The sequence below is a fragment of the Lissotriton vulgaris genome, chromosome 3_1 (assembly GCF_964263255.1).
Source record: "Lissotriton vulgaris chromosome 3_1, aLisVul1.2, whole genome shotgun sequence".
In the NCBI taxonomy this organism is placed as follows: Eukaryota; Metazoa; Chordata; class Amphibia; order Caudata; family Salamandridae; genus Lissotriton; species Lissotriton vulgaris.
In genome coordinates, this window is record NC_141689.1 from 1,746,334,388 (window position 1) to 1,746,358,381 (window position 23,994).

General features: G+C 48.6%; 1 protein-coding gene across 2 annotated transcripts in view; it reads right to left on the reverse strand.

Annotated features, from left to right (window-relative positions):
* Positions 1–22,044, reverse strand: part of ABHD18 (abhydrolase domain containing 18) — a 215,809-nt gene extending 193,765 nt beyond the window's left edge. For both annotated transcript variants that reach the window (XM_086962179.1, XM_086962180.1), the window contains exon 1: positions 21,936–22,044. The gene's annotated coding sequence lies outside the window, so the exon portion shown is untranslated. The remainder of the gene's footprint in view (positions 1–21,935) is intronic.
* Between the last annotated feature and the right edge of the window lie 1,950 nt (positions 22,045–23,994).

The window sequence follows — 23,994 nt, forward strand, 5'->3', positions numbered from 1 at the left end:
GACTGGGGCTTCTTCAGAGGACGTTGGCTTGTGCACTCCGCGTGAACATAAGTGCACAGACGGGGTGTCGTGCAGTTGAAGAACACTGGTGCAGATGTGGGGGTGCTGACTGGGGCAGCAGTGCCCTGCAACTGGGAGAATGCCATGCCAGTGGGGAGGGCAGTGTGCTACAAGTAGTGTCAGCAGGGTGGAGAATGCCATGTCCGTGGGGGGCGTTTTCTTGCCTCTGTCCCCTGGTTGTGATCGTTTTTCTTTCCTCTGTTCCCTGGTTGTGATCATTTTTCTTGCCTCTGTTCCCTGGTTGTGATCGCTTTTCTTGCCTTTGTTCCCTGGTTGTGATCGCTTTTCTTGCCTCTGCCCCCTGGTTGTGCTCACTTTTCTTGCCTCTGTTCCCTGGTTGTGCTAGCTTTTCTTGCCTCTGTTCCCTGGTTGTGCTCGTTTTTCTTGCCTCTGTTCCCTGGTTGTACTCTAAAATCGATTGCAAAAAATGGAGCAAGGGTGGATATATAAAATAAACATGGTTGGGTAAAACATACACGGGTATGGCCTATCACAAATATGTAGTATAATCTATTTGAGTAGTTCCGCATGTGAAAGAATATAATCATGTAAAACAGTTGACTGGTCTTAGCTAGAGACAGTTCTGACAATACAAAGTGCATATACGTCAATACGAGATATAAAAAAAAAAACTAGAGCTAGCGTGTATGTGTCTGTGTGTGTGTGGCTCTGTGTGTGGGGCTCTGTGTGTGGGGCTCTGTGTGTGGGGCTCTGTGTGTGTGGGGGGGGGCTCTGTGTGTGTGTGGGGGGGGGGGCTGTGTGTGTGTGTGGGTGTGGGTGGCTCTGTGTGTGTGGTGTTCTGTGTGTGTGTGAGGGGCTCTGTGTGTGTGTGTGTGGGGGGGGGGGGGGGCTCTGTGTGTGTGTGTGTGGGGCTCTGTGTGTGTGTCTGGCTGTGTGTGTGGCTGTGTGTGTGTGGCTTTGTGTGTGTATGTGGCTGTGTGTGGCTCTGTAGGTATGTATGTGTGTGTGTTTGTGTGTTGCATTTGTGAGAGATTAAGCTATTGGCATTGTAAATGACAATGCCATTTATTTATAGGTTTTCAAAACCAACACATAAATAAACATTTTGGCATTTACAATGCCAATAGCTCTAACTTTTGCAAAGGCGAGACCGTTGCATTGGAAATGCTTGTTCTGCCTTTTGTTTTGCCCTCTCCTGCTCTGTATTGCCTTTTCAACTTTATTCTGCCTTCTGTTTTGCCTCATCTACTCTCTTTTTTAACTTTTCGGCTGGTTTTTCTCCCTTGTTTTGGACTTTATCTCCACATTTTTTAGCCCTCTGATTAGCCTGCAGCCCTCCGTTTTGCCTTTTCTGCTTGTTTTCCTGTCCCGTTTGCCCTCTTCTGCTCTATTTTGCCTTTCCGGCTTGTTTTTTTGTCCTTGGTTTTGCCTTTTCTGTGATTTTTTTTTTCACAACTGATTTTATTGATGGATTAGGCAAAGCATAAACACAGTTCTCCACAATCAGGAGGGTACTGCCAAGTAGCAAGACATGTCTCAATATTATTACAAACCTAATCAATTGAAAGGAACACCCCTCCCGTCTCCGCCCCACCACCCCAGCCACCCAACGTCCCAGCTACCCACCCCTTATCCCACCCTAACCCGATGCACGTGATCACAATAAGCCTCATCATTTGAATATATTACGGCAGTCGTCGAGTGCCTCCTTAGGCCTGAAGGTCCTCCATCGTAGGTAACACATCATCTGGGTCTGCTGGAGCCTCTAGAGTCAAACCCCTGTAATCTGCCCACCGTTTCCAGATCTTATAATGTTTTCGGGGGCATCCTCTGGCCTCACACAGGTCGCTCCAACCCCATGAAGTAATCTAGGCCTGCCTTCCAGGCGCCCAGTGGGGGAGCCCGCTCACCCTTCCATGCCCTTGCCAGGTCCCGCTTGGCGACCACCAGACCCAACAACATAAGATGACGCTTGTAGATGTTCCCACCCACGTTCTCCAAGACATGTAGAAGTCCCAGCCGGGGAGTGCGGGGGAGATCCCATCCCAATACCTCCGACAAACAGCTCCAGACACCATTCCAGAACCGAGTCAGACCAATACAAGACCATAACGTATGCAACAGCGTACCTCTCTCAGTCCCACAGCGCAGGCACTCCGGGGACGCAATCAGGCCCGCCTTCCACAATGTCTCCCGGGTATAGTAAGCCCTGTGCAGATATTTAAACTGGATCAATCGGAGTCGCACTGCAATAGCAGCCCCACGCGGGGACTCCAAGGCCTCCCTCCAGGCGTTCTCGTCCATGGGGCCAACGTCCTTTTCCCAGGTCTCTTTTAACGGAAGCAAAGAAGAGGAGCAATGAGTGACCAGCGTTTGATACATTCGAGACACCTTTTTATCCCCAAGGTCCCCCATGAAAATTTTTGCTTCTACTGGACTAAACTCTGGTAGTTGTTCCAGGCCAACCAAGCTAGGTGCGAGCGCGTGGCGAAATTGCAGATACTTGAAGAATTGGGTCTTGGGCATATGAAATTCAGTGCTAAGCTCTTGGAAGGACTTGAGAGTGACCCCGGTCAGAACGTGTCCAAGTGAAGAAATCCCGATCAAATCCCAGCCGCCAAACCCTGTCAGCGAGGCCAGTGCAGGGAGCTGTCCGTTCTTCCACAGTGGGGTCTCCGCTGTCAGTCTACCCCACCAGCCTATACGACGCAGTACTTGTCGCCAAATCACGAAGACCACCTGAGTGGCACGTGGCAGCTCCCTCCATTGCCTACCCGAATACAGTAGCGTGTGCAGCGTGGTGTCTCCCATCAACGAGCGCTCAAGGGCGTATGCAGGGTCTCCTGTATCGCCATACCACCACTCATTTAGAACCAAGAGGTGGGAGGCCTGATAATAGGACAGGTGATCTGATGTGGCCAGACCCCCACAATACGTGGACAGGAAACATGTCCGTAACGCCACCCTGGCGGCACCCCCAGCCAACAGGAAGCGACCCAAGACCGAGTTGGCCCGACAAAACCACCGGGGCTCGATCCGATGTGGGTGATTCTGCAGTTGGTATAACAGGCGCGGGAGTGCGACCATTTTGAAGATCGCAGGCCTACCAAATATGGTGAGGGGCATTCGGGACCACGTCTTGATGTCTGTTTGGACCTTCTCCCACACTGGTAACACGTTGCGCTCCCATGCAATGTCAGCGGACTCGGACAGGAAGACTCCCAGGTATTTCAGTCCCCCGGCCACTATCTGCAAGGCCGATGCCCAGGAGTACGTACGCGCCCCTCTGCCCAGTACCCAAAGGGTGGACTTACGCGGGTTGAGAAAAAGGCCTGACACTTCACCAAATACGCGCATAATTTCCAAGATTCGGGGGCCTGATCGGTTTAGATCCGCAAGGAAGAAGAGGACATCATCCGCATAAAGTGCAATTCTATCGGAGAGTCCCTCGCCCCACACGAAGCCGCGAAGCTGCGCGTCGATGCGTACCCAAGAGGCCAGAGGCTCCATGGCCAGCGCAAAGAGATAAGGGGACAGTGGGCATCCCTGCCGGGTCACCCGGCCAATTGAGAATCTCTCCGAGATCGCCCCGGATACCCGCACGGACGCAGTTATATCGGTGTACAGCAGTTTAACATACGAGATAAACACCGGGCCCCCGGTTGAGGTGAGGCAGGAGAGCAAACAGATATGTCCAACTGACCGAGTCAAAGGCCCTGTCTATGTCTGCTAATAGGGCTGCCCGCTCACCAGTGGCCCCTATGGCGTCAATAGCCGTCTGCGCTCGTCTGATGTTGTGTCGTGTCGCCCTATGCGGCATGAAGCCCGCCTGGTCCGGGTGGACCAGGTCAGCCACATATGGGAGGAGGCGATTTGCCAACGCCTTAGCCAGCAATTTAGCCTCGATGTTGAGCAGGGATATGGGGCGATATGATTCATGTCGGTCCGGGGGTCCATCCGGCTTCTGAAAAACTACAACCTCGGCGTGTCGCCATTCAGCCAGCAAGCTACCCCGTTCCTGCGCCGTCTCCAGCGCTGTCCTATAATGGGACCTCAATTGGAGTTGGAATTTCTTATAAAATTCGCATGGAAAGCCACTCGGCCCGAGTGCCTTCCCTGTGTTGAGCTGCCCTAACGCGTCTCCCAGCTCCTCCGCTGTGAGGGGGAGGTCCAGAGATTTTCTCGTCTCATCTGAAACTGCCCCTGGGGGAAGGTCTGCAATGAATTTGTCAATCGCATCTGCCGGAAGACAGTCCTGTTGAGCATATTGTTCCGCATAATAGCGGGCAAAACTCGCTGCCAGAGCTGCCGGATCCGTTATAGCTACACCTTCCCCGTCAGTGAGACCCGGCAATGTAATTGGTTGCATGGTGTGTTGACATAATCTATGGAGCATAGTACAGGACTTATCTCCCCACTGATATATCCTGCTCCGTGTGGCCAGCCATGCTTGTCGAGCCTCGTCTATTAAAACAGATGCGTAGGACTGTTGGCCTGCAGGAGCAACCGCTCCGCCACATCGTCTCCCCCTCTCTGGCACCGCTGTTCTAGCAGCTCTACTTGCGCCGCGGCCGCAACAATGGCCTCTCGGCGTAGACGACGGGCAGCAGTGCACCACGCTATGTCTATGCCCCTCAGCGTAGGCTTCATGGCCTCCCATACCGCCACTGCGTCTATACCCTCGACTAGATTTTCCTGCCAGTAGTGGGCGATCGCACTCCACATGTGCTGAATATAGTCAGCCTGCTGAAGGTGCCACGAGGACATCCTCCATCGGAACGGTTGACGCTTTCTATGCAACTCAATCCTGACTGCAACAGGGGAGTGGTCGGACAGTCCTCTAGGCAGAATCCCCGCCTCCCTCACCCTATCGAGGAATGCCCCTGGCATAAAAACATAATCCAGTCGTAAAAAGGAGCCATGCTCGGCAGAAACATAGGTATACTCTCGCACTGTGGCATGCATGTGTCTCCAAACATCCACCCAGTCCAACCCTTCCACCATCGCTCTCAATCGGGTAGGGGCAGCAGCCGCCACCGTCCCCTGCAGTCTCCTACGGTCCATGCACACATCCATTACAGTCGCCTCCCAACACAGCCAGGGATTCCGGGATTTCCGCCCACACTTCAAATAGCCTCTCAGCCAGGGACCACTGTAATGGGGGAGGAGCATACACACTCCCAAACACCACCGGTTCAGCACCTACCATTCCCTTGATAAAAACATAGCGGCCCTGTTGGTTAATCCAATGTCGCTCATCAATGTAGGTCAACCTGCGGTGAACCAGAATGGCTACCCCCCTCGATCCCCTGGAAAACCCCGCATGATAGACCTGTTGGTAACCAAATCTCTGCAGGCTAAGCACTTTTGTTCCCATCATGTGCGTTTCCTGTAGCAGCAATACATCGGCAGCCTCCCTTTTACCCCATCGTAAGATCGCCCCCCTCTTAATTTTGTCCAACATTCCCCTGACATTCCAGCTCAGTACTCGCATGGACTCTCTAGGGAGTCCTGGAATTGGTGCATCAAACATAGTCAAGTTGGACAGTACTCTGAGGACCCCAGCACCTGGCCCAGGCACACAGCACAATTAGTTGCAAGGCATTAGGAATCACATGCAAACCCCTCTGACCACCCCAGACCCCCGCCATACACCCCCCCCCCCAACACCGTCCCCCCAACTTCCCACCACCTGTCCCCCGCCCCCACCCCTATACCTCACGGAACTCTGAAGTATCTGTCGCGGTATGGGGAACCTCGGGCCCAAAACGGAGCGCCCAAGGCCAACCATGCCAATGGATCCCAACTATTCACTCTAACTAAAGAACCCTCCCCCTCAGGGCCAACCCCCACCCGTGGGGGGAACCAGGCAGCCCCATAAAACAGCACCCCGAACCCCACTCCGCTACCTCCCACTAGCACCAGCATATAAGGAAGTGGCAACTCAATGTCATTATCACAAGCCTAGGAAAGCCCAGCTATAGTCTGTGATGTGTATCGTCGCCTTACGCTCAATGTTCAGCTGTCCAAGCAGTTGCGAACCGCGCTCTAGTGATCCCCCTCGGCGGGCCAGCGGCACCAGCAGATAATCGTACTCCCAGAGTTTTCAATTTTCTTTCCCGGAATGATCGGTATCGATCTGTGTCTCATCAAGCTGGCCACTGCGAGAAGAGGAGCGCTTCCGTGATCGAGATTTCCTGTGTCGCTTACCCCTGGTAACGGGGTCACCCCTCTCCTGCAACGATCCACGCGACGGGCCGGAGCCCAAGCCCAGCTGGGCGTTCGGCCGGACCCTGACCGTCTCATCAGTCCATCTGAATACCTGCTCCGGGGTATCGAAGAAGTGGGTCCGCGACTGAAAGATCACCCGGAGGCGGGCCGGGTAAAGCAAGGAGTACTGTATCTTCAGACCACGCAGCTTAGCCTTAGCTGCTATGAAGGAGTGGCGTTGCTGTTGTACCAGTTTAGTATAGTCTGGGAAAATCATGATTTTCGTACTCGAGTGACTCCTTGGCTCTTGCTTCCCGTAGGATGATGTCCCTATCGTGGAAGTTCAATATTCTAGCTTTGACCGGCCGAGGTCGTTCCCCGGCGGGCGGCTTCTGCATCAGGGCTCTGTGAGCTCGCTCTATCACAAAGCATTGTGACAGGGCGTCCGGGGTGAGCCAGCTCTCCAGCCATTGAGTCAAAAATCGGTCCATGGGTCCTTTTCCGCAGCCCTCCGGAAAACCCACAAAGCGAAGGTTATTCCTGCGCGCCCGTCCTTCTGCATCCTACACCCGGAGCGCAAGGCCCTTTTGAATTCTTTCCATCGCAGCCACCTTCTGCTTTAATGTCCCCACATCGCCTTCCACTCCAGTGATCCTAGATTCTGCCTACGTGATGCGGGCCACTGCGTTGCAGAGATCTTGTCGCAGCAAGGTTATATCAGCCCCCACCGCTCCTATTTTAGCGTCCAACATGTCCCTAGATTGGGTGATCGCCGCCATCAGTGCCGCATTATCGGGTCCTGCGCCGTGGCCACCCCCGGAGGCACCAAGCCCCCCGCTAGGTCTGGTAAATTTGTCAATGGGCCCCTGTTTGGTGGACCCACTCCCTCCTCCGCCTCTGGTCATGGCAGGGTCGTATAGGGGGGCAGCCTCCCACTAGCAGACGGCAGGGCTCCTCAGGACGAGCAGCTGCGCAACCAGGATCCAGCAGGGCTACGACCCCCCCCCCCCCGACGGTGCTTCTGCCCCAGGGAATACGGGTCCGCCGCGTGGTCCTCCACCAATGCCCGGAGCGCCCTAGGCCGTCACTCAGCTCCAAATGCGCATCAAGATAAGTGGCATGGGTCCCATCCAGCTATGCCGCTCTGTTCATGTGGTTCCTGTCGCTGAGCAGCCCCTTCCCAAGCACCTATCCCAGGTTTCCAGGGGTCTCCTACCCCTCCATCCAATGCTCTGGGGCGGTCGCCGTCCGGGCCGGCTCCGGGCCCCACCACTCGCAGCCGGGAATCAAGAAAATCTAGGTCCCGGTCACCAGGCCTCTTCAGCCCTGGGTCAAGAGTCAGGCTTGATGTGGTTAGCCGCGTCCAGGCTCCTCAATAATGGGGGTCCCGACACACCACAGCTCGGGTCCCACGCCTGCCGGCCACTGCTGCCTCTGAGTCTTACGTCTACACATACGGGGGCTGGAGGTACTCACGGATCACGCTGCGACACTCCAGCCGCCGTCCCAGAGCTCTCCCGGGACCCAGGTGCCACGCCAGCAGGATCCCACAGTCGGCCACAAGTCAGGGATCCCAGTCGGTGCACCAGCGTTGCTCCCAAGGCTGCAGGCGGGGCCGCCCAAGTCGCCGTCCAGGCCGGCCCCGGGCCCCACCACTCGCGGCCGGGGATCGCGAAAATCCAGGCCCCGGTCTCCAGGCCGCCGCACAGGCCGCCGCTGTCTCTTGGCGCCCCCACCACTCGTGCAGCCACTCAGAGAGCGGGGGGGTGTAGCGAAGCTCCTACCCACTGCTCCGGCGCCGAGTTGATCGATCGGGGCGGCACCAACAGCCGAGGTCGGAGGTCAGCGCCAGAGTCGCCCGTCCCGACTCCACCAAAATTGAGGCCTGTACTAGGCCTCAAATTGTTCCAGCCGCTTTCTCCGCCCCAATTAGCTCGGGAACTCTGCTCGGCACACCGGAGGGCACCTCACGCCTTCCTCCACCAAATCGAAACCGGTATGCTGCTGTGTAGGTCCGGGAGCCAGGATAAATGTTACAAATCAATGTCGGGCCGGTGGGAGCTCTAGCAAGCTGCGTCCACCATCTTCGCCCGCTAGGCCACGCCCCCCCTTTTCTGTGCTTTTTTAAAACTTTTTTTGCTCGTCTTCCTTCCCTGTTTTGTCTTTCCTGCCCGATTTTTTGACATCTGTGACGCCGTTTCTGCCGTCGATTTTTCCTTTCTTTCATTGCTTTTCTGCCCTATGTTTTGTCTTCTTCTGCTCCGTTTTGCCTTTTCTGCCCTCTGGTTTTATCTTTTTCTGCCCATTTTACTGCCCTCTGTTCTGCCTTTGCTACTTGTTCTTCTGCCCTTTGTTTTGACTTTTCTGACATAGATACCTTGCCAACAGTCGCTCTGTCCCTCACTGCTGCCGTGAAGTTTTTGTCTGTATGTCTGCATACCTTCAATTAAATGATTGAAACCCCTCTAGGTTGATAGGATGGCATTACATTTAGGCAATGGCGGTTCTGGCAGTAATCAAATTGAAGCTCCAAGGTTTCACCCAGCTGCTGAACTAAGGACAGGTGCTTTGACCTGGCAGCGTGGGAGTAAATCACGTAAAGTTAATAGAAAAGCGCAAAAACGGGCAAGGGCACTCATGGAAGATTATATATATATATATATATATATATATATATATATATATATATATATATAGAGAGAGAGAGATTATATATATTCACTAAAATGTGATTTGTTTTAGTGATTACCCACAAATCATGGATTTCACTACGGCAGGTCCGGGGAAGCCCATGAAGCCCGTAATTCGAGCGCTTTGAGTTTTTTTTTTCCAGAAATCAAGGAGAAGAACACCTTTTAAACAAATTGCATTTTAGTGATTTTGACACCTAGGAATCGAGGGCATGGTACACCTTAGGGTGTGTACATCACCCAGATTCCCACACTCTGGTCCTGAAGAAAACCTTACAATTACACATAGGTTTAAACATGTAGACCAATTTTAACTTTTTTCATCTTAGCACACTTCTTCATTGACACCAATAACCTACCTAATTAGGCAAAGGTGGCCCACTGTATTTTACCGTTGCCGAATCACTCCGGAATAAAGTCCACAAGTGAGTAGCATTGGACAACTTTTAAACACGCTCATTTAAAGTTAATTGCACATATAAACAAATTACGAAACCAGCTCCACTGTAGTCAGGTGTCGCAGCACACCCAGATGGCATTTGGCTGTCTGGGTGGGACCCCGATGATGAAGCATGTCACCAACTAGGTTGGTGAGTGAGGGGTCTTCTAAGGACAAAGTTTGTCCCAAAATCGAAGTACCTGCACACACAGAACGTGGAAGAGGTCCTGGGGAGGGAGAAGTTGACATGGGTAACAATATAGGAATATATAATTAAATACTATTGTTTTTCAATATACAACTTCAGCATACTACACAAGGAAGTCATCAGTGAAAGGTTCCACAAATGTGTTTTAGTAATCAGTGCCTGGATGAGATATAACCAGCTGAAGCTAAATTCAGCAAAAGGAAAAGTAATGCTATTGAGGTGGAGGGCATATTTTTGTACTTATGACTGCAGGGAAAGGAAACAGGAGCTTATGCTTTAGGCAGTTCCGACTTTGGATTCAAATATGGGCCCCAGCTCCCTTATGTACCAGACCTCTGCCCTTAATTCCTCATTAGTATCAACAATGCTAAGAAACATCTGACTGTGCTCAACCTGTGAGGAATGTACCACCGCAGTTACAGTTTGGAATCAATCCTTGCCTGGTCTATGGCAAGATACTCTATCTGGGTTTAGATAAAAAGTAGTAGATGTTGCATTCAGGTCAATCAGAACACAGAACCTAAGCTGCTGCTGTAACTCAAACTAAACCCCGCAACTTCACCACTGTCATTACACTGGCAGACTGATTAGCCCATACGGTCTTCATTGTTCTATGCAAAGTCCATTTATGAAACTAGGTCTGAGACTGTAAAACAAAAACTCAAACTGATCTTTCCCAAGCACTCTCTTCAGGTGAGAAACCATGTATTACTTAAAGTTAAATTCTTCAAAACAAAATGTAGGGGGGAATGATGGAAGGTAACCCATGATCTTAGCACTAGCGTGTAGCCAAAGAAACATGAATCTTTCTAAATGCAGGCTATTCCAGATCTTCTCCAGCTCAGCAGGAAACTAAGGACAAGGCTGTTCAATCAGTTTTCTTAAGAATCATCATTAGCCTATTGTGTGGTTCTGTGATAGCCAACTCAAAGAAACCCTACAAGTGTTAGCTACACCTTATAAATCTTGTACATAACAGAAATAGCAGATGGCATTTTATCTTGGCTCCTGCTGAAGGGTCCCTTTTCTCTCCAGCTAGGCGGTCTGATCTCAGTGCAGTGATCCTGGAGGCACATATAAGTTATGCAGAGGAGACATTGCCCCAGCCAACTAATCTTCAGGTCTTCGTACAGCCCCTTGGAGCAGCTGCAATGGAAGCTCCTGCCCTTAGAGCACAAACACAGGCATCGCAGGGAGCCAGAAAGGAGATCCTGTATCCTCCTATTAACTGGAGCAGTTTCACAGAGACTGTGGTGGCTGGATCTAAGGAGTGGTATAAAAGGGGGTGGTGATGGACGGAGCATCTGAATCAAGCACTCACACCCAGTCAAAAGATCTGGGTTTAATCCATCACCGTTCTTTAGCCCACTCTGCCACCCCAGTTCAGACATGGCTATATGCAAATCAGTCTGACCCTGTGCCTCATGGGAACAGTCCAGCCCGAACTGCCAAGCCTTGTCTTTCCTGGACCGGAAACAAGCTTCCGAGGACCGGTTTCTGGCATTCCAGCCGTCTTCAGTCTGGCTTGCTTGAATCCAGTGGCAAAGTGAGCAAGGGACTCACGTCTGAGCATACCCTGCCACACTTATGGCGGCCAAAAGCGGTACAAAAGGGGGTGGTGATGGACGGAGCATCTGAATCAATCAAACACTCACACCCAGTCAAAAGATCTGGGTTTAATCCATCACCGTTCTTTAGCCCACTCTGCCACCCCAGTTCAGACATGGCTATATGCAAATCAGTCTGACCCTGTGCCTCATGGGAATAGTTCAGCCCGAACTGCCAAGCCATGTCTTCCCTGGACCGGAAACAAGTTTCCGAGGACCGGTTTCTGGCATTCCAGCCGTCTTCAGCCCGGCTTGCTTGAATCCAGTGGCAAAGTGAGCAATCGACTCACACCGTCTGGACCTAACAGGCATGTCTAGCCCTGGAAAAGCCAGGTTTTAAGAGGTTTCTTAAAAATTGTCAGGTCAGCTGTGGATGTGAGAGCAGATGGCAATTGGTTCCACGATTGAGCTCCCGAAAAGATCTGCCCCCCATTCGGGCCAGGTGTACTCTCGGGATGCAAGCCAAGCCCAAGGAGGAGGACCTCAGAGATCTGGCAAGCATGTAGTGACTGACTCTTGCTCTGAGATAGCCAGTGCCCTGGCCTGGAGGGTTTGAAGAACATAACCAGGGGCTTAAACTTGACCCTTTTATTCTTTAAGAGCCAGTGTAATGCTTCAGGAATGGGGGCCAGGTGCGCCGTGGGTTTAAGCCTACGGACCAATCTGGCTGTGGCATTCTGAACCACTTGAAGGCGCTGGAAGAGATAGCCTGGAAGGCCCAGGTACAAAATTTTGTGTAGTCCAGTCAGGAAGTCACCAGAGCCTGGACCACTGTTTTCCTGGTGCTGAGTGAAAGAAGAGGAAGGAATTTTCTTAGCATGTGCAGCATGCCAAAACAAATGACAATTAAGGACTGGACTTGGGGTTTCATAGAGAGCGCGCTATTAATGTGGATGCCAAGATTTTTGACCGTAGACTGGGCTGAGAGGGGCAGAGACATCTCCTCAGGCCACCATTGTCTCCAATCGACCACAAAATGAGAGCCAAAAAAGACAATTTCCGATTTCTCTGAATTACGTTTGACTTGGTTTCATTGAACCAGTTAAACACCTTGGTGAGGCATGATCTAATCCTATACCCATCGAATTCCTCTCCCTGGTCGCAGGTGAAGATCAGATGCATTTCGTCAGAGTAGGAAATTATATTGGCCCTCCCAGGCTTCCATCAGAGATGAGAGCGGCGACATGTACAGGTTAAAAAGAGTAGGGCTAAGGCTGGATCCCTGAGGTACTCCCACTTTCAGGCTGGGCATGGGGGAAGCAAAAGGGGGCTCCAATATTTCCTGGCTTACGTCATCAAGAAAGGAGGTTAGCCATACGAGCGCAGAACCAGCATAGGTGGCAACAAGACCTTCAAGAAGTCCATCAGTCCACTACACACTGAACTCATTGGTAGGATAGAAGATACTGAAATTATGGTGGCCGCACTACAAAACAAGTTATCAAGCCTCACTGGCTGATTGATGGGTTTTGAAAAACACTGGAAAAAACCTGTTTCCCTCTGAGCAATGGAGAAGGGCAACACAAGTGATACCTCGTCTATAGTGGAAATGGAAGAATTCAGAAAATGTATTGTTAACAGTGTGGTGCAGTTGGATTCTATAGTGAAGTCACTGGACCATACCTTCAAGGGAACGAAAAGAGTCCTGATGGCCCCAACAGAGGTATCTGCAGAGGACTTGAGATCAGAGTTAGAAAGAGTGGTTTGTGGTCTACTTGAGGTGCAGGACGATGCATACTAACCTTTGATCACTTTATGAGTCAGCATTTATATGATATGCCAAATGTACAGAGGCCACATGGAAAAAGGCGGTGATGTTCAAGGCATCACGTAAATGGCAAGAGAAAATTCTGAGATTCTGAAGGAAGAAACTCAGGCAAAGGAAGCCTGCAGAGGCACTCAACTGGTGTTGTTTTTAGTTCTGCTTCCAGTTACTCCTGTGAAAAAGCGTGAATTGAGAGTGTGTTGGCAGTGTAAAAATAGTTGGGCAGACTGGGGCAGACATCAACAATTCTACTCCCTTTCAACCTTAAGGTTATGTATCCAAGCAAGCACGAGCTGTTTGCTCAGAAGACTGCAGAAAATACTCTACATAAAAATTAAGGAACAATTTGGCTTCTGATTCCACGTGCAGTTTCTACTTAGAGTCTCGAGGGAGATGTTCCTTTTCTTTAATAGTAGGTGGAAGTGAATGAAGTGGGTGGATTTCTGGCTGGGATTTCACGACTGATGAGGTTATTTTCCCTACTTTAATTGGTGACCTCTATCCCTCTAGAGTCGGCCTGTCTCCTAATTCACATCTAGGTGCTATGGGGACAGCTACAGCTGTGCATTCCTGATAGAAGGCCATAAATTAGGGGCTCAAGGGATACTGTGGACCTGTGACTCTGAGGGGCCTTCTGGGATGGATAAGTGGGGGAGGAGTTGGCATCTGAATTCCAAGGGGCAGGGTTTTGGCCCCACTAAAGATAGTGATCAAACATCCAGGGGTAGGATGGCAGACAGTACAAAATTTAGAGAGGGCCTCTGCATTTCAAAGATGGCCTTTTGAACTTGCCTGGTGGGCACCTGCAGCTGACTAAATGGGGCGACGGCAGGTCACACCACCACTTGAGGGGAAAACATTTCTCCAGACTTGGAAGTGCACCAGCTTCCTGGGTCACAACCTTTTGTCTACGGGGGAGAGGGGATAGCGATCCTACACTCATGCAGGTGCCGTCTGGAGGTCTAATCTGGATGCACAATACTAAGTAACAGTTTCTTTATGTGTTCGGTGGTTCCAACTGTCTAGGCAATGGAGCGCCAGCAGGGACAAAGTGTACCGTTGGCTGGTGGAGTTTAATGACTAAGGGGCTGGGTCACACAGCATAGTTAAAGACCTGCAACAGTTTGACCTTTCTGCTAAGGGGAAAATTCAACAATTGCATACAACAGCAAAGTGTATATACAATGTGTGTTTTGATTTCAATGGCAAAGTTTGACAAATGCGTATAACTATAAAATGTATATACAATGTGTTTCATTTTGATTTCAGTGTGTGAGTGAGTGTGTGTGTGTGTGAGCGTGTGTGTAAAATACAAAGTCAAGTGTTTTATACACATGGTGTTGAGTCTTTTTGTGGCATATGCAGTATGGTGCGAGGGTGGTGTTGTGCCAATGCTTTACACTCAAGCCCTAGGATAAGCCTGATTGCTCGGTGCCAAGCTACCAGAGGGTGAGCTCAGGTTATCAGACAAGTGTATCGTACTTATCCTATTTGGAACTGTGGATTCTGACTGGCTTCAATGTGCCCCAGCTAGCCCAAAACCGCTAGGTCTAACAATGGTTTTGAATATTGTTAAGCAATATTTTTCCACAGATGATGCAATACTGGTAACATTCTGAAAGGAAATGCTGAATGCATTTGCACCTCACATTATCCATCTTTCCAAAGCATCACTGAAACAAGGATCCTTTCAACCAGCAGCCTCAAAATAGTCAAGACTCCCCACGGTTAAAATTCAAATATGGACAACTCCGATGAGTTACATTTTAGATACTTGTGAAAGTTCAACTGTTGGGAAAATGTAATGTTAATGCATCTTAACTCCAAAAACACACCAAAGCTTCAAATTCTTCACACATAAAAGGCAGGCTTTTGACAACAGTGCAGCACTAAGAACTTGACACTGCAAGCTGCAGACCAACCGCACTAAATTCTAGGAGACGCTTGATTGACTGTATTTTTGGTCTCTGAGTAGCATTAGTTCTGTTGTACATGAGACATAAAATATTGGCTATAATCTTTCTTTCAGGCAGTTTTCAGATGTGATAAATTGAAACATCATGGTATTCTCCTCTTATCCTTTCATGCAACGCTTAGGGTGTGCACCTATCTCCCTTGTTGTATAGTGTCCCCAATGAACTACTGGGTGTGATAACATCATAACTAAAGAGTTCTGTACACTAACATGCAGATTTCCCTACACCTGCCCGCTCTGGTGACACATACCAAATTTCTTGGATTTACACTGAATACAAAACTCTCTCAAAAGAGGGATGCATGCCAGCTCCTCCAAAAAATGCATCTATCCAGCTACATCCTCTATGACACATCAAACTACTGAACCCGCCCAGAGACCTTCACATTTAATTTAGTCTCCAGTGTTATGCTTTTGGGGTAGGGGAAAACACAGCTAATAGCCATTCTACATTTAAAGCTTGGCTAATCCTTGGAGCAACTAATAAAACTAAGATGGAAATGAGACTACAGTACAATGCTACAATGTTCTCTATAATTGCGGTCTTTGCAAGCATGTGTAAAATTGAATATTAAGTGCTTTGCTTATAAAAGTACTACACTTCCACCAACACTCTTAAGTATATACCAATCTCTTTTGATTATTAGGCCCACGACGACCTAGAAACAGATGTGCTGTGTCTGGAAATCCTTAGGTTCAAAAGGGCAAGAACTTTAAGAAAAGTGATATACTGTATCATCGCCAATGGTGGCTCTCTCTTAGAACAACGATTGGAGATTTTTAGAAGACAGGCCAAACGACACATTTAACTTCAGCTTGTTAATTGTAGCGGCTAGGAGTTTAATAAATGTTTTGCAGTGTAGTTATATACTTTGATATAACAAGGGGAAAAACGTAAGCATGTCAAAGATGTACTATTTTTTAACTTTTGAAGAATCGTAATCATATTTTTATATGATGTTCACTGCATGATTTACATGCGAAACATTTTCATGGATCAGCTCGTGCACAGGCTCTTAGAGACAAGCCAGGCTCTTGGCTTGATTCTGGCTACTGAGGAGTAATTAGAAATGGTAAAGAGAAGAAAGATCATGGTAATGAGTCATGGGTAGAAACGCCAGCTGTGAATGCCACACAGGGGAAGGAGACAGAGAACTGGTGGAGGGCAGAGAGGATCAGAAGAGTGGTACAGAGCTGCAACAGACAGGAAAGAAGGCAGCCTATTCAAGTCAAGTCAAGTCAATAAATTTATATAGCGCGCTACATACCCAGAGGGTCTCAAGGCGCTTGAAGAAGGGTGGGGAATTACTTGTCAAATGTCCACGTTTTAAGTTGCTTTCTGAATGCTAGGTGGTTCTGAGTAAGGCGAAGGTGAGTGGGAAGTGAGTTCCAGGTTTTAGCTGCCAGGTAGGAGAAGGATCTACCTCCCATGGTGGTTTTGTTGATGCGAGGTACAGTGGCAAGGGCTTGGTTGGAGGATCGTAGCTGGCGGGAGGGGGTGTAGAAGGACAGTCGTGTGTTGAGGCATTCGGGTCCGATTTCGTAGAGTGCTTTGTGTGCGTGGGTCAGGAGCCGGAAAGTAATCCTCTTATTGACGGGGAGCCAGTGGAGGTTTTTCAGGTGACCAGAGATGTGTTCTTTACGCGGGATGTCTAATATGAGCCTGGCTGAGGCGTTTTGGATGCGTTGGAGTTTTTTCTGGAGTTTTGCGGTGGTGCCGGCGTAGAGGGTGTTTCCGTAGTCCAGTCGGCTCGTGACCAGAGCGTGGGTGACCGGTTTTCTAGTTTCGGTGGGGATCCAACAAAATGTTTTTTTGAGCATGCGAAGAATGTTGAAGCAAGATGAAGAAACGGCGTTGACTTGTCTGTTCATCGAGAGGGAGGAATCCAGGATGATGCCCAGGTTCCGTGCGTGGTCCGTCGGGATGGGTGCTTTTCCAAGGGCTTCTGGCCACCAAGAGTCATTCCAGGCGGAGGGGGAGGTGCCTAGGATGAGGACTTCTGTTTTGTCTGAGTTCAGTTTCAGACGGCTGTGCTTCATCCAGTCGGCTACTTCTTTCATTCCTTCGTGCAGGTTGGTTTTGGCAGTGTTAGGGTCTCTGGTGAGAGATAGGATCAGTTGAGTGTCATCGGCATAGGAGATGATGTTGAGGTTGTGTTGGCGTGCGATGACCGCGAGGGGGCTCATGTATACGTTGAAGAGGGTGGGGCTGAGTGAAGATCCTTGTGGTACGCCACAGATGACTTCAGTGGCCTCTGACTTGAATGGTGGAAGGCGGACTCTCTGGGTTCTTCCGGTGAGGAACGAGGCAATCCATGCCAGTGCTTTTCCTTGGATTCCGACGTTTCTGAGGCGTTGTAAAAGGGTGCTATGACAGACCGTGTCGAAGGCTGCGGAGAGGTCGAGGAGGATGAGGGCGACTGTGTCTCCATTGTCCAGTAGAGTTCGAATGTCGTCTGTTGCTGCGATGAGGGCGGTTTCAGTGCTGTGCTTGGCTCGGAAGCCGGATTGTGAGGAATCGAGGGATTTGTTGGTTTCGAGGAATGCGGCGAGCTGGTTGTTGACCGCTTTCTCGATGGCTTTGGCCGGGAATGGAAGGAGTGAGATAGGGCGGTAGTTTTTGAGTTCGGTGGGGTCAGCTGTGGGTTTCTTCAGGAGGGCGCTGAGTTCGGCATGTTTCCAGCTTTCCGGGAAGGTTGCGGAGTTGAGGGAGCAGTTGATGACGTCTCGGAGGTGCGGTGCTATAATGGAGTCTGCTTTGTTAAAGATGTGGTGAGGGCATGGGTCTGTGGGGGATCCTGAGTGGATAGAGTTCATCAGACGGATGGTGTCCTCAGTGGAGATTGGCTTCCAGTCATTGAGGATGTTCAAGGGGGGTGGGGGTCCTGCAGGGGGTTGGGTGGGTTGGTCATCGGGTCGGTTGTCGAAGCTGTTGTGGATGTCTGCGATTTTGTTGTGGAAGAATGAGGCTAGGGAGTCGCAGAGGGCTTGAGAGGGGGTGATGTCATTAGAGTTGGCTGAGGGGTTGGTAAATTCCTTGACGATGTTGAATAATTCCTTGCTGTTGTGGGCGTTGTTATCTAGTCGGTCCTTGAAAGCGGCTGTTAACAAACTTTGTTAACAAGCACTGTTAACAAACTCAGATATGGACAGAGAATCAGTCAATGTGTTTAATTATTTTTTTTTTAATCATACTTTTAGTGTGTACTGCAGTTGGAAGGGCTGTCCACCAGAGACAGCCCTTCCCCCACATGACTCTATATTCTGAAGTCCCAAGTATGCATCGCAGTGCATGCAAGTAAACAGACTGCTGGCCAATCAGAGCTAGTGCCTCACCCAGCATGAACCATAAAACACTGACTCTTGGACGGCCTAGGCATTGCTCCTCAGGAGGAACAGATTTCAATAAATCACTGGAGCTAGTATACAGACTGAACACGCTGCTCAACCTATTAGCATGATAATCTCAGCTACTTGTGGCAATACAGAGAAAATGATCAAACCAATACTTTTGGGAGGTACTCTGGGTTTCGAATCAATTGACAGAAGTCACTCCTCTACGTCCTATGGGGAACTCCTCCCCCTCTGCCCCGAAATTGCCCGATTCCAGTGGTCTCGGAAGGCTTAAAGTACCTGGGCATTTTTATGTCTTTAGACCCTTCAATTTGCTACGCCCACAATTTACTTCCCCCACTGCAACGGCTCAAGAGTGATATAACACATTGGAAGTCCCTCCTGCTCTCGTTAGTGGGCAAGGCTGCGTTGTTTAAAATGATGTCTTTGCCCCGCTTTCTATACGCGCTACAGAACTCAGCTCTCCTTGTCCCAAACTCGTACTTTAAAGACCTCGAAGGGCTCATTAGAGACCTACTATGGAGAGGGAGGCCGCGCATAGCTATGAAAAAACTGACACTTGGCTGGCATGATGGGGGAATCGGGTACTTGAAGCCTTCCGATACCACTGGAATCGGGCAATTTCGGGACAGAGGGGGAGGAGTTCCCCATAGGACGTAGAGGAGTGACTTCTGCCAATTGATTCGAAACCCAGAGTACCTTCCAAAAGTATTAGTTTGATCATTTTCACTGTATTGCCACAAGTAGCTGAGATTATCATGCTAATAGGTTGAGCAGCGTGTTCAGTCTTCTAACACTCTACTCAAATTGCGAGACAAATGGACTGGGGACGGAACAGAATTAGATTAGGAAACTTGGCAGGAAGCATTCTCCTCTCCCAAGACGGTTGCCATCCCAGCAAGACTTAGGCTGGTGCAATTAAAGATCCTCCACAGAATTTATATAACTGGTCCCCAACTGGTACACATGGGTGGGCTGACAGACGGCTCTTGCAGGAGGGTATGCACACAACTGGGCACGTTCATACACATATTATGGCACTGTGAGCAAATCCAAGAATATTGGCACACAATTCATACAGTCATGAGTGAAGTGTTGGGGGTGGAACTTAGACCGGAAGCACCCAGGTGCCTCCCTAATATCCCGGGAACCTACTGACCTAAACGCCTACACTACGAAATGGGTCAGGCTTGGCTGCATGAGCACCAAGAGAAATATCGCACAGCTCTGGGGAGCCCCGCGCCCGTCCACAGTTGTAGCCTGGGAACCAGATCTAGACTGGTGTATGCAAAGAGAAAAAACCATCTATGTGGCTCGGGGTTGTCCCCGCAAATGGTCCAAAGTTTCTGATGATGATGATGATGATGATGATGACCCCTCATCCCTGTGAATTTCAGTGAACTGTGTTGCTATATTGTGTATAACCTGACTTTACTGTAAACTCAATTGATTCTGTGATTTGTACTTTCATGTCAAGACTGTTTAATAAAGATTTATAAAAATATTTCTTTAAAAAAAAAAATGATCAAACTACGTGACCGGACTTGTGTGGCCCTTGGCCAGGCTGGTCAATGGATGGATGGTTTGATTCGCAATACTAGTTACTTTCATGAACCCTGCATAACTTAGCCTCATGGCACAGTCCAACGACTTTGCGACATGGGACGATTGGCAGTAAACATAGCGCCTAAAAGTGTTGCCCAGGTATTTCAGTTATTAATGACCTTAGTAATACAGAGCTAAAGGTTTGCCACCAAGGATTTCCACCCACTTATGTTCTGATCCAGCTTTGGAGGCTTCTTGCCATTTCTCTCCCTACATCAACATATTCTCTACAACCAGTGCTGAAAAGTAGGGAGACACTGCAGGATCCGGATTCCAGCAGGCATTTCTGGGCTGGATTTGAGATCCAGCCAACCCAGGGAACCATGCTCAATTTTTCCTTCAGTCATTTTCCAACACTGGGGCATAATTTATCAAGGCCTGCATATTGTCAGCATTCTGTTTGGAACATCAACCAGCAGGAAGAGAGGAGGGGGCTTTCTTATTTTCACTTCAAGCCAGTCCCAAAAGAAAGGCCTTATTTGAAGGGCCAGCAGCCATTATTTTATGCAAGTATCACCCTGTTTGGGGCCTGTGTGGAACCTATTAGCTAGATGCCAATACAATGGAAGGAAACAAAGGCACACAGCTTATCACAAGTAGTTTGGAGACACTATGGCTAGGATGCAGATTTCTGACTTTGTTCTCCTCCCTATGTTACAGAGGTGCGTGCACTGTTAGAATGCTAAATGTATCTGTATGAGTAATGACACAAATAATGGTTGAAATGGCACCTACTATTTTTTATTTAATCCTTTTACAGCGCTACACATCCTAGTGTAGGGCGTCAGAGCACTTTACATCACACACAAAGGTACAATAAATCCTACAAGAGTGTAAATCAGGACAGGAAATGTCACAAAACAGAATGAGGGTCATAAATGTAGGCATCATCCCATATTGTCCATATTTGTTGACATTATCAGCCATACGTATCAAAGGGTTTTACCCATTCTGTTTCTACGGGAAAATGTGTTCATGCATATGGGCCTTTATGTTAAGAATGCATGGTTTGGGAGAAAAACCAAGTCAGGATATAAAACATAATGTAATGACTGTGGTTGTCTGTATTAAAGAGACTTGATTTACTTCCCAAATGAACCCTTCTTTGCTATCTTAGAATAACAACAAATTGAGAAAACAAATATGGATCTAAACCCATGACTTACAGTTTGCATACAACTCTGGATAAATCACTGTGCTATATTAAAAGGATTGAATCTTATGAATTGGAAATAACAAAATGATCTCAGTGTCATAAGCACTAGCCTACTTACCTATACATATAAATCAAATCGGTGATCTGCATATTAAGCAATGTGCTTTGTGACAGTCACATTAACCCTCAGGGAGTCAAAACTGTGGGTGGACAAAACACAGAACTCTCCCACAACTGTGTTAACCACTAGTAATTTAATACAACTATAAGACCCTCAAAATTACTCAACGCACAAAGATGTCTGCAACCGGTGTCTTAACCCCGTCAGATATTTTAATTAAACCGGAGACTCTTTGTGCCAATTAAGTAACCTAAAACAGATTTAATGTCACTTGTCGACAATTTCTTTGCTACAGATTTTGTACCCATTGTTAAAATGTATATGTTGAATGTCGGACTCTGCTTTTCAATCTTTGCCCATCGTGGGTCTGATCTTAATCTTACCTTTTCGCTAAAGTAACAACCGAGCACTCGTTTTGACGTAAAAATTCCTTGTGAATTAATACCCTTACAAAACCTGGAAATTAAAAATCATACCCGAGTCCTGCCTACTCAGCTACCAGGTTGTTCTCTAGGACATACTGAGCGAATCATGTGCTCAGACTCAGAGTATGGGATCAGCGTGCTGACTGTACTCTCTGGAAACTCATCATGTGAGGGGGAAGGGTGCGTGGAAACACTATCAATAGTGCTCCAAATCAAATACTGCAGGCTGTCACAAGGGGACTTCAAATGTTGTGCAGGTTGTTTTTTGTTTTTATCACATGAAGGTGCCCTTTATCCCCAACACGCTACACGAGAAATTTCCCCGAGTATTGCAGAAAGCTCCCAAGCCTGAGTCTTACCTCCTAACAGGAGCGCTTGTACATCGGACTACCTCTATCTCTCATCTATATCGACTCCAACCAACTTCAGTATCTGATGTCAAGGGGAGGTCATCGAAAACCCTGGTTTCAAACTGAGTGACAAGGCAAGGGGCGGTACAAGTGGAGCCTTTGGCGCTGTACCTCCCACCAAACCAATGTGATTGGTTTGCAGAAAAAAAGGCCGGCCCTAAAATGACTGTCCCAGAAGAGACCGCCCCTGCCGTTACACGGGAAGCGACCTCTTAGATGCTCCGGAAAATACCCGCCAGCAGCACGAGGTCCGGTGACGTTTGCTGTGTGCGTGCACGCCTGCACGAGCTAGCCTTTATATCTGTGTCCGTCCGGTACTGGGAGTGGTATTTATACAGCGCCTTTTGTAACGGTGTAGAACAAAGGGACTTAGCTGAACGAAAGATTAAAACAGCTAAGCACACTCCCTATATGTATTGGGGAGGGGGTGTAGATTCAGCGTGCGGACCCCGGCAGTGTCTTCCCTCCCTCAAAGAGTGAGGGTTGAATAATGAGGGTGGGGCACTCAGCACTGTTTCTCCTATTGAGGTGCAGGGAATACGTATTCAGCGTCTGACAGTGTTGTGGAGTGAATTTCAATAACACCAAGGAAAGTAGAAGTAATTCCTCAAGTATTTATTCAAGAACAACGAGCTTGCGGGAGTGAAGGAACAGCTGTCGGAAAGTGACAAGAGTCATCGGGGTCAGGGGTGTATGTCATATTATAAATACTATCATCACATTCCAATGCAGGTCATAACATTGACCAATCACAGCAGCAGGAAGGTGGAAGTGCAGGGGAAAATAATAGGAAGACTAGACCTGCAACATCTCCCCTTTATCAAACACAGAGGTGAATATTTACAACAACTCATAGGCCTTTAGGCCCGCTGGCAACTTAGATATGCTCCCAAACCGGGTACAGGTACCCTCCCAGCCTCCATGACACTTAGCACTTTCTTCCCCGGATACACCGGAGGTACTGATTTTGGGATCAGATACACAGCGATGGCTTGTCCCTCAGCCACGCTGCCCTCGCCATGCCTCTCTACAATATCAGTTCTGGCATTACTTTCATCATCTCTAAACATTTCCTCCATGTCATAGTTAACTGGTTGATAACGTGCTTCTCTTTGTGAAAAATCAACTTGTTTATCAATTTCACCTGAATAAGTATTCAACCATGAGAATTCCTTGTCACCTAGAGCTTAGTTTTTGAGTCCCTCAAACCATAATTCTGCCTGGCTTTTGCTCAAACATATGGCGTCACTCTTGTTGCGCCAACCCAGAAATCTCAAACAAATGGCACTTTCTGTGACCTCAACCACCTCCTCGGGTTTATAGTACTTGGATTCTCCTTTATGTTGTCCATCATGTCTTTTGACAAGTGCCCAATCAACCTTGTTAAACTCTTTGTTAACAGCTTTATCTACCATGTCGTGATAGCGTTTGGCTTTGACCTGGTTCCCAACAATCTTCTGCTTAACTTGCATTTGTTCTTCCCTTATGACCACAGGATAGGGTAACCCTGACTTAAACCCTTCAATTTTAGGCACAATGTCATTATCACATCTCCTTCCCCTCATTAGGAAAAATGGGGAAAAACCTGTTACACTGTTTGGGGTAGATTTGTATGCAAATACTCTTTCCTGGATAAATTTCTTTACAGGAATATTTGAAGCTCTAGCTAATTGAATGCCGTCCTTGATAAATCGGTTCACTCTTTCAATTTGCCCATTCGATTTTGGAGGGTATAAGGGAGTTTTCTCATGCCTGATGCCATGTGAATTAAGACATTTTGTTGGAAGTAAGTTGCTTCCCGTTATCTGACACCAGTATGCGTGGGCTTCCTTCAATGGAGAAACATGTGTCCAAAAAGTCAATGACAGAGTCTGAGTCAATAGTCGGGACAAACTTATGGTATATCCATTTGCTGTAGTAGTCACTCATTACAATGAGAAATCTGGAATCCCGGTCCAACACCTGTAATGGTCCTGCAATGTCGATGGCGATTTTGTACCATGCTGAA